Below are 18,534 nucleotides of genomic sequence, written 5' to 3'. Positions count from 1 at the left end.
CACTAATATCCATTCTAGTGTATTTAGAAGCATTTGACTTCTGCATTTGAAGTAAGTGAGATACAAGGTTTATTTCAGACAGTGCATGATTGACACTGGTAGTTGAGTTGAGGGTTGTGTCTAGTTCAAGGTTTGCAAGGAGCTTTGTAGCTCTCCAGTCACATTAATAGAAGTCAAATGCATACTCATGACTATGTCAAAACACAGCCAAACAGCCTAGCAAATCGAGTGGTCAGCCGAAAAGCTTGTGGTGCAACTCTCTGGTTATGATGTGGTTACAACTCATGCAGTTAAACTCTCTCCATCTTGTCAACCCGCTTAAGCTAATTTTATTGCAAGGTCTGTATGAATAAACATGACATCAACTCACTGAATATGATTTTATATTAATATTACATAAAACTTTGTATGCAAGCATTCTTCTCACTATTTGGATAATGACATCACTGTTAAAATTAAAGTGCCTCCTCATTTTTCATGGCTGTCTACAGCCCTATACACTATACTTATTTTTACCTATTTGGTCAAGAATTATTATTATTATTATTATTATTATTATTATTATTATTATTATTATTATTATTATTATTTATTAATTAGCAGACACCCTTATCAAGGACTTACAATGTTTACAAAATATCACAGTACAAAGTATCACATTATAAAATATTAGAATACAGAGTATCACATTGCAGAATATCGCATTACAGATAAGAGGAATTAAAGTACAATAAAATCAGTAGCAAATAAGATCTCTTCAAATTAAAGCAAAATACAAAATACAGTAAATAATAACAGTAGTTAACTTATAGATAAAGAGATTTGCTTATAAGAGTAGTCCAGTAAGAGTACATAGTAAGTATGATAAATGGGAGAGTACGATTTAAAATAAGAGCAATTACAAAAACTTGAATATGGATACCCATAAGAGTAAAATCAAGTACAATGTAAATTAAGTAGTTATAATTAAGAGCAATAGTAGAATAAGGCAAGGTATGGAGCAGTTAAGTGCAAGTACTGATGCAAGCACTGGTACACTTGGGTGCCATATAGTCCAGTATAGTCGAGAGTTGTGAGGTTTACAGAGGCTGTCTGAAGTGTCTTAAAGAGGCACTAAAAGGCGGTCAGGGACTGAGCAGTTCTGATATCCATGGGTAGGTCATTCCTCCATTGAAGGGCAAAGGAGGAGAAGGAGCGGGCTCTAGAAGCGGGGGAGCGAAAGGGTGGGTACTGCTAATTTGACAGTGGTGGAGGAGTGAAGGGGCAAGAAGGGGGTAGGGAGAAATGATGGTCTGGAGATAGGAGGGACCAGAAAGGTCGATACAGCGATAGGCGAGTACAAGAGTTTTTAATTGGATGCAGAGGCAGGGAGGACGGCCAGGAGGGTGTTGCAGTAGTCAAGGCGGGACAGTACCAGGGCCTGAACCAGGTGTAGTTGGTGAGGAAAGGGTGAATTCAGTGTATGTTGCTGAGGAAGAAGCGACAGGAGCATGCCAGAGTAGAGATGTGCTGAGAGTAGGAGAGAGAGAGGTCGAGGGTGACACAGAGGTTCTTGGTGGATGAGGAGGGAGAGAGAGTGATGGATTCAAGAGGAATAGAGATAGAGAGATCAGCAGTGGAGGAGGAAGAGAGTGGAAGAAAAGGAGGTCTGATTTGGAAAGGTTGAGTTTGAGATGATATGAGTGCATCCAGGAGGAGATGGCTGAGAGACAGATAGTGATGTGGAAAGAAATGCTGGAGTCAGAGGGGGGAAAGGAGAGGAATCATCAACATAGAAATGATACAACAAGCCATAGGAGGAGATGAGGGGAACCAGGGAGCAGGTGTAGAGATAAAATAGGATGGGTCCCAGAACTGAGCCTTGGGGGACACCTGTCGAAAGAGAACAAGAGGCAGATGGTGAGCCACACCAGGACTCCCACTACCTGTAATCAGCGTGGTAGGAGGAGAACCAAGCAAGCGCAGTGCCGGAGAGTCCCAGGTCAGCGATGTACGACAGGAGAATAGAGTGGTTGACTGTGTCAAAGGCAGCAGAAAGGTCAAAGAGAATTAGAATAGGAGAGTGAGGCAGCACGAGCAGAGAGTAGAGAGTTAGTGACGGAGAGAAGAGTAGTTTCAGTGGAGTGTGCCAGGTGAAAATCAGATTGGAGGGGGTCAAGCAGAGAATGTGTTAACAGGAAAGCTGAGAGCTGTCGATGTACCGCTTGCTTGAGGGTTTTAAAGAGGAACGTGAGGCGGGAGAATGGGCAGTAGTTCTGGAGGGATGAGGGATCAAGGGAGGGTTTTATTTTTAAGATGGGGTGATGCAGGCCTGTTGAAGGCAGAGGGGAAACAGCCAGCAGATAGGTGTTGAGAAGGGAGGAAATGAAGGTACAGGGATTGTTAGTGGAAGACTGAATGAGTGGAAATTGAAGTGTTAGGCAGAGGCGAATGTAGAAGGAAGCGAGGAGCAAGCGACAGAGATCCAAGGCAGCAGGGAGATTGGTTTTCTTCCATGTATTTTCATCAGAGTGCAGTTCAGTATGAGTGGAGTGGCGCACCGAGGAGAACCAGGGCTAGGGCGGGGAGGTGCAGGCAGGTCGAGGGGTGAGAGGGCAAAGGGAGTCTACAGAGAGTTTGGAGAAGGAGTCGATAGAGTGGAGGTGCCAGAGAGCAACAGAGGAGAAGACAGAGGGGAAGAGGGAACCAAGGTTTTGACAGAGGGTATCAGAGATATCGAGAGGAGTGACCAAGAAGGCGCGGGCAAAGCAATCTCTGGTGTAGACGAGGTCCAGTTGATGGCCCACTGTGTGAGTGGGGGCGGGGGGAGAGATAGAAGCTGAAGGAGTGAAGAAAGGGAAGAAATCCAGCAGAGTGGTTAGGTTTGGATGTTTAAGTCACTTAATAGAACACCAGGGGTGGAGGGAGTGGGGAGCTAGGAGAGGAGGAAGTCAAGCTCATCAGGAAAGTGAGTGAGGGGTCCAGGAGGGCGGTAGAGAACAATGAGGAGGAGGCGACAAGGGGAGATGATTTCAAAAGCATGAAACTCAAAGGTGCCGACAGAGAGAGAGAGAGGAGAGAGAGGAAGAGGAAAAAGCAGGGAGGGAAAGAGCAGAAGTCCTGTTCCCCCACCATGTCCAGAGGGGTGAGAAGAGTGACAGAGGACTTAAAGAGAGGAAAGGGAGGACGGGGTGGCAGTGTTATCAGGGGAGATCAAAGTTTCAATGAGTCAAGAGAAAGGTGAGAGGCAAAGCTAGAGATAAATTCAGCTTTGTTAGAACCCAAGTAATAATTATAGAGGGTGTCAGAGAGAACGGGGGTGGGGGGTTGGTGAGCAAAGGAGAGGGGGAGAGGCAAGGAGATCAGGTTAGAGAAGTTGGTTTGCAGCAGCTGGCAGGGAGAAGCCAGAGGATGGGAACGAGAGGAGAGGATTACAGATAATAGCAGGGAGCAGTAGAGGAAAGAAAATATAAATGGCTCAGGGAGAGGGTGGTGCCGAGAGGGAGGCAAAAACAGACAAGTACAAGAGGAGCAAGACCATTAATTAATAAAAAGAAAAAAAATAAGTGTATGAAAACATGGTCTGGAGCCTTCACGGTCGATGCCTGGATAGAAGAGTTTGCAGGCGGTCCATGTTGGCCTGTCCTTTTGTGGACTACAACAGTTCAGACTACCAGGGCTTTAGTGATGAGACCCTTCAGCGAGCTGGCACAGACTGCTGGCTCACTAGGTTAGCACCAGTGCTTATATAACGCCCTACAGATGAAGAGTTATGTGCAAATTCAGTCTACCTATTGGCAAATTGTTAATTCAACACAACTTGCTCATGTTATAACATCAACTGGCAATCATAGACTTTACAATTGAGTCAAATCAATATTTAGTTATTAGTTCTTATAGAAAGTTGTGCAAGGTTACGTCACAAACAGGATCTTCACTGTTGAAGTCTCGTAAACATAAGGTACGGCTTTTGGACATGTTTCCATTTAAAAAAAAAAAAAATGTCACATGTTTTGACAATGCCCTTCCTATAGCATATGTGTGTGCTACGTCATTGTCATGACAACAGAGAAAGAATTTGGAGTTTATAAACTACACAATAAAACCTCATCATTGGTAACCACAGGGTCGAAAATATACACAGGAAGTCCATTTTATAGATTCAGAAAACATTCAGTGTTCCTGCTGTTTGACTTCTGTATACAGACATGATATAAAGAGAGCATAAAAAACACCCACATCCATATGAGGCTGGCCAAAGGCAATACAGATATGTGCCAGATTTCAGAAAGCACAATTCAGCTGTTCAGTCTGGTTCAATATCTCACAGTACAGTATATTGCATTTCTGACCTATGTCCCATTTCCTGGTATCTTTTCTAATTGTGCATTCCTCCTTGTAGCCTGGATGTTGTGTTATGGTGCCTAGAGTTCCGATATTTTGACATTCCCATCTCATCAAATCTTAAAAGGTAAGCAAAGTTGGTCCTGCTCAGTACTTGGATGACAGACTTCATAGAAGTGGATTTGTGTCTCAATTACTACATGTACTTTTCTGAGGAATTCTATAAAATCATCTTGTGGTGTATTTCAGCTGCAGTTTAACTGTACTGTTCTTGTTTCACACTTTGGGTGAAAATGGTCAACTGTAGATAATAAAAAATACTGTATAAAAATCTATAGTCAAATAAAATTAAAAAAAAAGAATATTATTATTTCCTCATATCATTCTGAAATTAACAATATTCAGTCAATAACTGAAATTAGTAAGCACATTGAGAAACAAATGCATAAGAATGTACAATACATTTTCTAGCAGGTAAGTCACAAACAACTGCAAGTGAAGTTTTATAGATGCTAAATGATAAAAATCTAAAAGAGCGTATCTCAGGAAAGGGGAATTTTAATAAAGTGTATTGTGAATGACGGAATGACCAGAATCTGATTACTCTTGAGACAAAGTAGAAAGCTTATTGAGAAGATCTCAATATTTTGTAATCTACAGTATAAGTAATCTTTCATTAAACAAGGTAGTCAGTTATTACAGATGTTTAAGGAGTTTAAGTCTCTCTCTCTCTCTCTCTCTCTCTCTCTCTCTCTCTCTCTCTCTCTCTCTCTCTCTCTCTCTCTCTATAGAAGAGAGTGCGTGGGTGGTTTTTCAGACTTTTGCGTGGGCATTCTGGGAGTGCGTGGGCGGAGTTGCTGAGTGAGCTGCTGTGAGTATGGTCTGTACTCTGTTTCGTTTGTTTTCTGACCATTTTAGTGTTCTACAAAAGATCATTTTAAAGTGCTGGGTGGTGTTTTCAAAGGAGGGATGACTTTTTGTCAACCTTTCCAGCTCATAAATGCAAATTCAATGGGAAAGGATCCCCCAAGTTCTTCGTTTGAAAAACTTACTTGTAGGCATGGAGTTAAGATCGCCCCTGTGCAATTTTGCCCCCTGGAAATGTGTGTGTTGGCAGTCGGGGAAGTTGTGAAATGTGAAAACATTAGATCAGCCACCCGAATGAACAGTGTAATTGTGGTTTTTCTCTCCAGCACGGAGCTGGTAAATGTTTTAGTAGAACAGGGTATAGTATTGAAAGGCACTTTTACACATGTGCTACCCCTTGCTGCTCCAACAAGAAAGATAACGTTATCAAATGTCCCCCCTTTTTTAAAGAATGAAACTTTAGAGAGGGAACTGGCCAGACACGAGCAGATTGTATCTGGGATCAAGAGAATCCCTCTGGGGTGTAAAGTTGCGCAGCTGAAGCACATCGTCTCATTCCAAAGGCAGCTACACATGATTCTAAATAATATAAATGAAGATCTAAATGTTGTACTTAAGTTTAAAATTGAAAATTATGATTATGTTATGTTCGTTACTTCGGACTCGATGAAGTGTTTCAGGTGCAGAAGCAAGGGGCATGTTGTCAAAAACTGTCCCGAGCAAGACAGGGAAAATGAGTGGGGAGAGGCTGAACCACAGGCTGAGGCTGGTCCGAGTGCTGAAGGGAGAAATGCAGCTCCTGAGGCACAGCAGCAGCCCAAACCGCAGGCAGAGGGGTGTGGTGAAGCAGCCGCTGAGTCTGCCTGGTGGTCAGGTCAGTAGCGCCAAGGTTCAAGGAGAAGAGGTAGGTGAGAGTAGCGGTGTAAGAGCGCAGGTACTAGGTACACAGCCAGAGGTAAACACCAAGATTGATGGGCACAATGAAGCCGAGGGATCCCAGGAGCCGACCGGCTCACAAGCACAAATTGGGCAGGTAAACAGTGGGTGGGGAGAGACAGAAAAAAAAGAGAAGTAGGAAATCAATTGATGAAACAGTGGCCAAAAAAAAGCAAATCAAGGTCCTGTCACCGATAGCGTTGATCAGACGGCGCAGAAAGAAAAGTTCCAAGAGCAAGATAACTCTGAGGGGAAGCAGACCACAGAAAACCGCAGAGCCAGCATTGTCAGGGCAAACATTGGGGAATCCTCTGGGTCTGAGGATAGCGATGGCCTGGGGGGGATTACAGATTCATCTGTGGGACTTTGGGGGAGGGTACAACCTTAAGAGAATTAAGGATTTTTTAGAGAAAACAAAAGGTAAGAGGAATGTGGTTTTTGAAGACCATTTCCTTGATATAAAGATGTTTGTTAATTCGGTGAAACACTTAATGAAGAAAGACTCAAAAATTTTAGTGAACAGGAGAGGTGGAGGATTAAGAATATTTTAAACAAGACAAGGTGTAGTCAAAAAACAGCAACTTAAATGGATAAGTCAATTTTTAATCTTTCTTATCTGTTTTTCTGCCATTCTTTTCTGTTTTTTTCTCCTTTTTTACTTTCAATGGGTGAACTAAAATTAGGCAGCTTGAATATTAATGGGTGTAGAGACAAAAATAAAAGAGATTTTATTTTTATTAAAAAAAAAAAAAAACAGATTGGTGTCGATCTATTTACAAGAAAAATACAGTTATTTGAATAATCAGACCGAATGGATTAAGGAGTGGAAGGGGGATGTTATTTTAAGCCATGGCTCTTCTTTGAGTGCAGGAATTGCGGTTTTATTTTCAGAAGGTTTTAAACCCCATTCTTTCATTGCTTATGTGATCATTCAGGGACAGCTGATTGCAGTGAAAGCTGTAGTCGAACAAAAAAAAAAAGTTTTTATTAATGTTTATGTGCCTACAGATAGAAGGGAAAGAGTGGAGGTTTTATCAACCTTAAACACTACAATGTCCAATTTTAACTCTGAAGATTATCTTTTTCTTGGAGGGGATTTTAATTGCGCTACAATGATAAATTATACAGGAACCACATGGAGCCTCACACCCAGTCTGCCAGGGAGATGTGCAGGATTGTGGAGAAGTGGGAGTTAGTAGATGTGTGGAGGAATTTTAATGGTGATAAAAGGCAGTATACATGGTTGCAGTTTAGAGATACTACCCACTCTCTAGCTAGATTAGACCAGTTTTATTGTTTTAAACACCATTTTAGCATTTATACATCTTGTTTTATAACCCCCACAGGAATATCAGACCATTGTCTTGTAATTTGTAATGTTTTAATTCCATCCCTAAAACCAAGGAGTTCTCATTGGCATTTTAACACACGTTTAACTAGTTTTTTTTGGGCAGAGGTGAAGAGAGCAGATTCATTCTTTTAGTTCACTAAGGCAGTGGTGGGATGTGGGGAAAATGCAAATCTGCCAGTTCTGTTAGCAGTACACTGTGAGTGTCACAAAGAGCATCAATGAGTCAATGAGAGCCCTAGAGATTGATATTATGGATCTCCAGCATGATCTGGAGTCCACTACAAATAGCAGGCAGATTGAAAACCTCAAAGCCAAAAAAGCATCATTAAATGACTTGTTGGACACAAAAGCACAAAGGGCGCTCATTCGATCCAGGTTCCAGAGTGTGACACAGGTAGATGCCCCCACACAGTATTTCTTTGGTCTGGAGAAGAAACAGGGTCAGAGCAAGCTGATCCACTGCCTGCACTCAGCATCAGGGCAGGAGCTGCGTGAGCCGGGGGAGAGCCGAGGGAGAGCGGTAGAGTTTTACTCCCAGCTGTTCTCCAGTGAGCTGCAGGACAATGAAGAAGGCACACAGCGGTTACACAGAGACCTACCACAGGTACCTGAAGAGGAGAAGGGCAGCCTGGAGAGGGCGCTCACACTACAGGAGCTCTCTGATGCTCTGCAAGAGCTGAGCAACGGCAAAGCCCCCGGCATCGACGGGCTCCCAGTGGAATTTTTTAAAACGTTCTGGGGCCTGCTGGATGAGGACTTGCTGGCAGTATTCAAAGAAAGTCTAGCCCAAGGAAAGCTGCCCCTCAGCTGCAGGAGAGCAGTTGTCACACTGCTGGCAAAAAAGGGGGACCTGTGTGACAAAGAACTGGAGACCTGTCACTTTGCTGTGTGCCGAATATAAAATCCTGTCCAAGGCAATGTCCAAGAGACTGAAAGAGGTGCTGGAATATGTCATCCACTCTGATCAAACGTACTGTGTTCCAAACAGGTGAATATATTATAATATTTTTCTGATTCAGGATATTTTGGCTGTCTCTAGGCTATTGGGTCTCAATACTGGGCTGATTTATCTAGACCAAGAAAAGGCTTTTGACAGGGTGGAACACCAGTATCTGTGGAGTACAATGAAAGCTTTTAGTTTCAACCCTGGTTTTTTAGCCATGATTCAGAGTGTGCTGAAAATTAATGGTGGCTTAAGTGCTCCTTTTAAAGTGCAGAGGGGAATCAGACAGGGCTGCTCTATGTCAGGGATGCTGTACTCCACTGCTGCACGAGCTGAGGAGAGTCATAAGCAGACTGTCTCTCCCACACTGACCCAGTGCTCCTATTCGACTCTCTGCATATTGTGATGACATTGTGGTGATAGTGAGGAGCAGTGATCTTCTTATAGGGGAATGGACAGAGTGCAGACCCCCGATCCTCTCAGCAGGATTACAATGGAGTGAGGGATGCCTCAGATACCTGGATGTGTACCTGGGGGACGAGGCCAGCATGCAAAAGAACTGGGAGGGGGTGCTGGAGGAGGTGCAGGGGCAGCTGGGCAGGTGGCGCTGGCTTCTTCCAAAGCTGTCATACAGAGGAAGGGCTCTCATTAGTAACAACCTTGTGGCCTCTACACTGTGGCACAGGCTGGCATGTCTGGAGCTGCCGAAAGGACTACTGGCAGAGGTGCAGAGGGAGATTTTGGACTTTTTCTGGGATGGACTGCATTGGCTGAGACAGGGTGTACCTGCCTAAGGAGGAGGAAGGGCAGGGGCTGACTGACATTGCTAGTCAGACTGCCGCTTTCCGTCTGCAGTCAGTGCAAAAGCTGCTGTATGGTCTGGACACCCTGCCCTGGAGACCGCTGTCCTGCACTTTGCTGAGAAAGGTGGGGGCTCTCCAGCTGGATATCAGTTTGTTTCAGATGGACACCAACAGGCTAAATACATCAAGGCTGCCCAGTTTCTACCGGACCTTGCTGGGGGCCTGGAGTCTGCTGACGGCATGGCCAGAGGAGGTCTCCCTCACCCTGCACTGGTTTCTATAGATGCGCATTATTTATAATTCCAACCTGGAATCTGAGGTCTCCAGCCTCCCTGCTTACACTCAGCTACTGGTAAGAGCCGGAGTCACACAGCTGCGCCACCTGCTGGACTTGCCACAGTGCTGCTGGCGGAGTCCGGAAAGCCTGGCCGCGGTGCTGGGGCTGCGCTCACTGCGCTGTGTAGAGAGGTTCCTGCATCAGATCCGTGCTGCTCTACCTTCGGAGGGGCTTTTACTCCTGAAGATTTTTTTTGTGGATCGTCAGATCCCTCAGCCACAGCCCGCAGTTCCAAGACTGCTCATGTCCCCTGCACTGAACCAAAACTCCAGCCCCCCGGGACCTCTGCTAAGCATAAATGGACTAACAGAACTCCCTCTGGACATTGTCAAGGATAAGATCCTGTATAGAGCATATGTGAAGGTCCAGCACCAAGCACAGCTCAGGCAGCTCCCCGACACACACTGGAGGGACAGACTGGGGGTGGGGGATGACATAGAGCCGACCTGGAGCAGTATGTACAAAACAACGTTAAATAAAAGGGCAGGAGATTTGCAGTGGCGGGTGTTACACACCATCATTGCTGTTAACTCTTGTATTAGTGTTATTAACCCTTAAGTGTCTGACTCCTGTCCATTCTGTACCCAAAGAGAAACTGTTTTTCATTGTTTTTTGTTCTGAACCTGTTTACAAACACTTTTTACATTTTTAGAGGTACTTTTTAAGGCTCTTAACCTACATTTTAATAAAACAGTATTTATTTTTGGTGTTCGTTTTACAAGAAAGAATAAGTCCATTGATCAAATAGCAACTTTTACCTTAGGGCAGCCTAAAATGGCAATATACAAAAGCAGGAAAAATATGGTTGAAGGTTATTTGAGCCATGATGTTCTTATTATTTTTAAGATGCTAGTCAAAAGCCCGGTGAGAATAGATTATAATTTTCATAAACTAATGCATAATCTTGAAATGTTTGAAATGATCTGGTGTATAAATGGAACATTATGTGAATTGAAAGATGAAGAGCTGTGTTTTAATGTTTGCTGTTGGATTTTTTTTGGATCCTGAGTTAGTGTGTGTAACGTTTTTCTGCACTTTGTGGTTGGGAGGGGTGGGAAACAAAAAAACAAAAAAAAAGAACAAACAGTGATTGATTGAATCACTTTTTGTATCCTATATTTTAAATTTGTTTTCAATAAAGTACACGTAAAAATCAAACTCAATCCCTCTCTTGCGCTCTCTCGCTCTCTCTCTCTCTCTCTCTGGTCAATCTTAACTTTTACCAGTAAATGTCAACATTTACCAAATAAGGTGGTAATATCCTCCCTGCATAAAACACGTGCAAACACGTTTTGTTTAATTATTTTATTGTTAATTATCCCCTGCACCTGGCTATCATTGTAAATTAGAGCCAGGCACAGGGTATTTAAGGAGAGCAGTCAGTCTGCTCGGGACTGCTGAGTAGAAGGAGGCAGAAGGTGTGCTCTGCTTAGTAAGTGGCTGTGTTTTCGAGATTTACGATTATACTGTATTTAGTGTATTTACAGTATAATCGTAAATCTCAAAAAGCTACTCACTTCTAAATCTTTTGTTGTCATTTTTGTATTACTTTAGTATAAATATATGTTAATTTGGATTCATATGTTGTTTTTTTTTCTGACTTTATGTGAACGAAAAGACACACATTTGCCCGTTTTCCCATTGGAAATAGTGATATTTTGAAATATCACTGTCCTGGTCACAAAAGCAAAATTTGTGGGAAATAATAGCCGTTTTCTATACTTTTGAGGCATAAGCAATTAGGAAATAACACTTACTACCCAGGAACAAAAATTGTGTTACATGGTGTAATAATAGTAAGCGAGACAGACTCAAAGAGTCAGCAAGCTGAAAAGAGCGAGAACGCTCGAATAAGTGACTCAGACGAGTGCTTAAGGGGCAGCGCCAGCTGGCACGTCGAATATGAGAGATAAAGATGGGTGCAAAACTCAACCGAGCCTGGTGAATTGCGACCCATGCTCAGCGAACCTAACTAGGTTTTTCAGTGAGATAAACCCGGAGAAGGGGCAGCAGCCAGCATCCTATGCACAATTAAGGCAACGGAGGGTACAAACACTGAATTTTATTTTTTATTTTAATAATCAGAGAGTTGCAGAACAACAAATAGATTATGCTAAATCCTGATCAGCAGCTGAAAGCAAAATAGGCTGGGCTTCCTACGCTCTGCATAGTCATTCAGCACCTGAGGGACGGGACAAAGACGTCAGAGCTACAAAAAGAAGGAGCGTGCGAGAACTAACTTTTATAAAGACCCATTCAAATTTGTAAAGAAGTTATTCACCAGTGAAAAAAACGCACACTAAGATCATCTAAGTTTCAGTTGGAGGATATTTTGAGGAAATACATACAGATTCAAAAAGGCAGGAGCCAATGTCAATTCCTTCAGACGTCCCACCCAGCAATCCACCAGAATTCCAAATGGAGGATTTTGCACCTACCTAGAGCAAACTGTGAAAAAAGCAAGGGCATCATCATCTCCAGGGACTAATGGAGTTCCGTACAGAGTATATAAGAGTGCTTCTGGAGTTCTACGAATCATGTGGAAATTGATGAAAGTGGAATGGGAAAAACAAGTTGTACCAAGAGCATGGCGCCAAGAGGTTGGAGTATTTATACCAAAAGAAAAACATTCCACAAGCATAAGTCAGTTTCATCATATTTCCCTATTGAACATAGAGAGCAAGATTTTCTTTAGCATTATTGCTCAGAGGTTGTCAACTTACCTATTAAAGAACTGCTTCATTGACACTTCAGTACAAAAAGCTGGTATTCCAGGTTTCCCAGGGTGCTTAGAACAGATCAGCGTGATCTGGCAACAAATTCGATCAGCTAAAATGGAGAGGAAGGAGCTCCATGTGACATTCTTGGATTTGGCTAATGCATATGGTTCAGTGCCACATGAACTTCTTTGGGCAGTATTTGATTTTTTCAGTGTACCGAGTACAATAACAAATTTAGTGAAAGCCTACTTCAGAGATTTGCAATTTAGTTTTTCAACTTCAGAATTCAGCACTACATGGCAATGCCAAGAAGTTGGAATAATGGCAGGATGCAGCATTTCTCCACTGGCTTTTATCATGGCAATGGAAGTAATTATTAGGGCATCAAAATGGGTAGTGGGAGGAGAGTGCTTGGCTTCTGGAATGCAACTACCACCAATTGAAGCATACATGGATTACATGACAACCATGAATAGAACAGTAGCCTGTACTAATCGGTTATAGGGCCATGACCAGGTACTGTGATGTTTGGCCTTTGCATTGGAAGACAAGCATAACATGACCAATAAGTTGCCACCAGTTCCATCAAAGCAATACACACAAAATACAATATTCCTCTGTCCAGGAGAGCAACCACCAAGAAAGGTTTTAAAACCAAGCCTTGTCCCAGCACAATTAGAAGCTGCTAGAGACTAGAAAATGCTGGCAGGAGTTGGTCAAAGTCTTATTGCCACAAGTAAATCTTCGACCAGACGTTGTCTTGTTGTCTGGATCAGCACAATTTGTTCATCCTGTAGAGTTGATATGTCATGGGAGGATTCTGTGGATGAGGCGTATGAAAGGAAGAAACTTCAGTATGTTCAACTAGCTGCTGAAGTGGAACAGTGAGGATGGAGAGTCCGGGTTTACCGAGTGGAGGTGGGCTGTTGAGGATTTGTTGCACACTTTACAATCCAGTTTCTCAGAGACATCAGATTCAGTGGTCAATAGTTGCACCACACAGAGAAGAACTCATCTGAAGCAGCAGAAAGGAGCACCAACTGGCTGTGGTTGAGACAGAAAGATTCTGGCTGGGGATCTTATGCAGAATAGAAAGAAAGCAACGCTGATGTATGGGTAAGTAAGCTGGACTGAGTTGAGTGGTGGACAGAGGGGGTGATGCTGGGATTTCCAGAAAGCTTTTAACAAAGTCCCTCACAAAAGATTAATTCTCAAGCTGAACGCAGTAGGGATTCAAGGAAGCACAGGTACATGGATTAGGGAGTGGTTAACATGTAGAAAACTGAAAGTACTGAAATACCTCAGGATGGAGTGTGGTAACCAGTGGTGTACCACAGGGATCAGTATTAGGTTCTCTGATATTCCTAATCTACACTAATGATTTAGATTCTGGTATAGTAAGCAAACTTGTTAAATTTGCAGATGACACAAAAATAGGAGGAGTGGCAAACACTGTTGTAGCAGCAAAGGTCATTCAAAATGATCTAGACAAGATTCAGAACTGGCAGACACATGGCAAATGACATTTAATAGAGAAAAGTGTAAGGTACTGCACGCAGGAAATAAAAATGTACATTATAAATATCATATGGGAGATACTGAAATTGGAGAAGGAATCTATGAAAAAGACCTAGGAGTTTTTGTTGACTCAGAAATGTCTTCATCTAGACAATGTGGGGAAGCTATAAAAAAGGCTAACAAGATGCTCGGATACATTGTGAAAAGTGTTGAATTTAAATCAAGGGAAGTAATGTTAAAACTGTACAATGCACTAGTAAGACCTCATCTTGAATATTGTGTGCAGTTCTGGTCACCTCGCTATAAAAAAGATATTGCTGCTCTAGAAAGAGTGCAAAGAAGAGCGACCAGAATTATTCTGGGCTTAAAAGGCATGTCCTATGCAGACAGGCTAAAATAATTTAATCTGTTCAGTCTTGAACAAAGAAGACCACGTGGCGATCTAATCAATGCATTCAAAATTCTAAAAGGTATTGACAATGTCGACCCAAGGGACTTTTTCGACCTGAAAAAAGAAACAAGGACCAGGGGTCACAAATGGAGATTAGACAAAGGGGCATTCAGAACAGAAAATAGGAGGCACTTTTTTACACAGAGAATCGTGAGGGTCTGGAATCAACTCCCCAGTAATGTTGTTGAAGCTGACACCCTGGGATCCTTCAAGAAGCTGCTTGATGAGTTTCTGGGATCAATAAGCTACTAACAACCAAACGAGCAAGATGGGCCGAATGGCCTCCTCTCGTTTGTAAACTTTCTTATGTTCTTATGTTCTTAATCACTGTCGAGTCCTCTTGAGGCGTCGTGGGCTAGTAGATGAAAAAAAGAGGATGGAAGGTGCCCACTTGAAGACCCTAGATATGTACCCTACTTGGCTCAATCCAGATGGTTGTCATGCTGATGCGTTGGGGAGACCGCACTGTGGTTGATTCCTGGAGTCAGCATCACAGCCATTTTGTGTGCTGATGTACTAGGGAGGCAAATGAGCTGATCCCTGGTGCCAGCATTACACTTCAGCCATCAACACCAGGCAGAATGATATCTACATCATCAGATGGAAAGAAACACAAATGGATAGAGATGCACATGGATCACATTAGTTTACTGTAAAGCTACGTCTTTTTTGGTGCTAATCTTGGCGAGAGACGATTTCAAATGGGCATCTACTCTCATGCAATGGAAATAAAATTTAATTGAATAGAATTTGTTGTTTGCTTATTAAAAATAAATTGCACATGTCCGTTTATTGTGAATTTCTGCATCGAAAGTGACATCTCACTAGAAACTAGAGGACTGAACACTCGCTGATGATGGGCGGAGTTTCAAATAGCACAGAGGAAGTAAGAGGAAAAGCTTCCATGGCTACTGAAGTTGTATCTGCAGGTGAGTTTGTGTAATCGTTATATGCGAGGCACATATATTCTAGTTTGTTTTCATCCTTTCAGACCTCAAAAGATGTTTTTTTTAGTTGTCTGATACCCACGCATCCAAATTGAGCCAGATTAAGTTGAAGATCAAACCAGGCTTTATGCACCAATTCGATCACGGTGTCAGGAGACTCTGTTTCCCACAGACCCTTCAAATCCAGGTCAGTAATTCGGTGGGTGGTGTCTGGCCTTGCTTTTACCTGCTTTTCTAAAAGTTTTCATGACTGACAAGAATACACTCTTTTGGTTTTAAACTCACTGACAGCAGAGATGTTAAAACTTCTACTGTTAAAATATATATTTAGTCCAGCTCAGCGTTATAAAACTGGAGAATGAATACTGGCCCCCAGTTGAACTTAAACTGGCATAAAATTCTCTAATGTTGTTGTGATTTTTTAACTTATTTCCTTAAAATGTATGTCCATATTATTTTCTTTAAACCAGTCTTTAAGAACACTATCAGCCCATGCTGTAGCTTTGTAGTGTTTTTTCAGTCTTTGTTTTCTTCTGTTTAATTTAGCTGTTCCTCATCTACTGTTATGTGTCTACTCTTGACAGTTGCTGGTGCACTTATTTTATTTGTTGTTTTTTTTTCAGCTGGACTGCTGTCTTTACTCAGAAAGCTGGTGTTTTACCAGTTATCTGGAGTTTCATTCCCAAATTAAAGGAAATAAGTGTAATGTCACTCATTTTTGGTTGTGGTTTTATAACTAATAACAAATAAAATGGCGGTTTGTCATGGAATTTAGACTGCAGTGGTTCGTAGTGATTTATTCAGTGTGAAGCGGCTCATCAGTATGCAAGTCATGGTATACACTCTCTATATATGCACGGTCATGTTTAACCAATCAGAGGTTGTTATTTTTCCAAGCTGTAATATTCACACCCCATGTGACCGGTTTTGACCAATCAGGACAGAGCACATATATTGTGATGGCTCTTCTTCTTGTCACAGGTTTTTCTCCTTCAAATAAACAAGTTGAACACCAGGGTGCCAAAAAAACGTTGTAGTGTACATTTATTGCTTCAATAATAAAACAAAATAAACAAAACAAAGCCTAGCCTGGTCTCATGTCCTATCTAAATAGATGTGTTACCAACTACCTGCCTGTTACCTCGTCTCCATAACGTAATCATAATCCAAATACCTTTTTCAATGTGTTAATTTTCCTGTTTTCTCAATAATAATAATAATAATAATAATAATAATAATAATAATAATATAATAATAATAATAATAATAATAATACCTCCAACGAGCGAGCGAAACTCTCGGTCGTTCAATCACTCACTCGCTCACTCACTGAAACAAAACTCCTACCATCATCAAGATTAAACAATTGCAAAACAATAAACCAAACAATTAACTCAGACTGGAATCAACCCAAACTCTAGTAACCACCACAGGGTCCTAATGCCCTATAGATTATGTCTGCACAATAATATTTATTTTAATCAAACTTATTTAACTTTACTTTTCTTTCATTAACACACCATTATCATTTACAAGTTTATTCATTAACCCATCTTTAATCCCAAAGACTTTATATTATTTGATGTATTTGTTCACCATCCAGTTTGTTTATATTGTTCTTTTACATGTGTTAGTCTTCCTTAACCAACTCTTAATATATATATATAGATATATATATATATATATTATTAATATATATATATATATATATATATATATATATATATATATATATATATATATATATATATATATATAGTTAAAGATGTGCGCAGTAATTAAAAGAAAATCCTGAACCTTCTCACGAACCCCCAGGATACATTCTGCGCTCCCTGTGAGGAGAGCGCTCCCAATTTGATAACTACAGTTTTAGAGGACAAATGAACAACCGTCATGTGCACTAAACACTAAAGATCTAGAGGCTGACGGCAGAAACTTCACTACAGGCAATAATTTCAATTTCCCTGTTTCTGTGTTTGAAACATTTAGCAACCAAAGGACCCCTCATCAAAAAGTATTGGAAAACATGTTGTCAGAATTGCTCTATTATTGCACTATTGCAGTGTGTATTTTAGGAAACGGAAAGTGGTGTGGAATAACACAGGGTGGAAATGTCAGAGCTTGATGAATATCAAGTCATGACAGTATAGTGTTACTCACTGGGTTGTATTATATGTTGCCATTGAGGTTTATCTTTACTATCATATGGAGTAACAAAGTCATAGTAAAAGTATAGCAGAAGTTGGTAAACCAAGTATAATCATAATGAAAGACTGGTAGTCAGGGATTTGTATGGTAAAATGTAAAAGAAAAAACAAAAATGTTGCCTCTGGAAAATTAACATAGGCTTAACTCAATTGTTAATACTTTCAGAAACTGAATTTCAAGTGCAGGTTCAGGTGGCTTATTTCATATATTTAACACCTACAGCTATGGCCAAAGGTTTTGCATCACCTAGAATCATATATATATATATATATATATATATATATATATATATATATATATATATATATATATATATATACAGAGAGAGAGAGAGAGAGAGAGAGAGAGAGGAGAGAGAGAGAGAGAGAGAGAGAGAGGTTATTTAACATATAATCAAATAAATTACAAAATGATATCGCAAAGCCTACCTGAAGCCAAAATAGTAGTGCTGTATTTCATGTTAGATTTTGAAAAATCACATTTCTCAATTTTTGTCAGTTTTCCTGTTAAGTATATGGAAAACTACAAAGCAGTATGTAATTCAATATGTTAACATAACATTATTCAGCAGGTTTCATTTGACTAGTTAATTCTATAGGGTCATGAAAAATGTTTGGCCATAGCTGTACGTACTGAAGCAGGTGTTGACATTCTCAATCTCCATGCCGCAGCATAAAAGTCTTTCACTTGGTGCTTCCATTAGTCATTCTTAGAAGCTTTTATCACTACGAATTTCAATATATTTGTCTACTAACACCTATCAAAAAAATGTTACATACCTCTTCTACCCCATTTTTAGCAGCAAAATTGTCTTACATTTTGGGTAATATTTTTTTTTTCTGTGAAATTACTTATGGATAACATAGCTATAGAGAAGGTTTTTGAAACACTTAGACTAACCGTGTCATGGTGCTGTACCCTGATCTGAATATTGTACCTTGAGAAACAAGCCTCCTAAGTGTCATATTTTTGTGGTCATAGTTTGTTCTGCAGATCACATAAATAAGATCTGGCATGAACAGAAACAAAGGGTCAATACAGAGGCATACAAGACATAAGAGAAGAAGCTTCCTTGATATACTGTATATAGGGTCACTCTGGAGGGTTTAGTACAGGAATATGCACATTAC

This window comes from Polyodon spathula, chromosome 8 (genome assembly GCF_017654505.1).
Source record: "Polyodon spathula isolate WHYD16114869_AA chromosome 8, ASM1765450v1, whole genome shotgun sequence".
NCBI lineage: Eukaryota > Metazoa > Chordata > Actinopteri > Acipenseriformes > Polyodontidae > Polyodon > Polyodon spathula.
Note: the sequence above shows the minus strand (reverse complement) of the source record.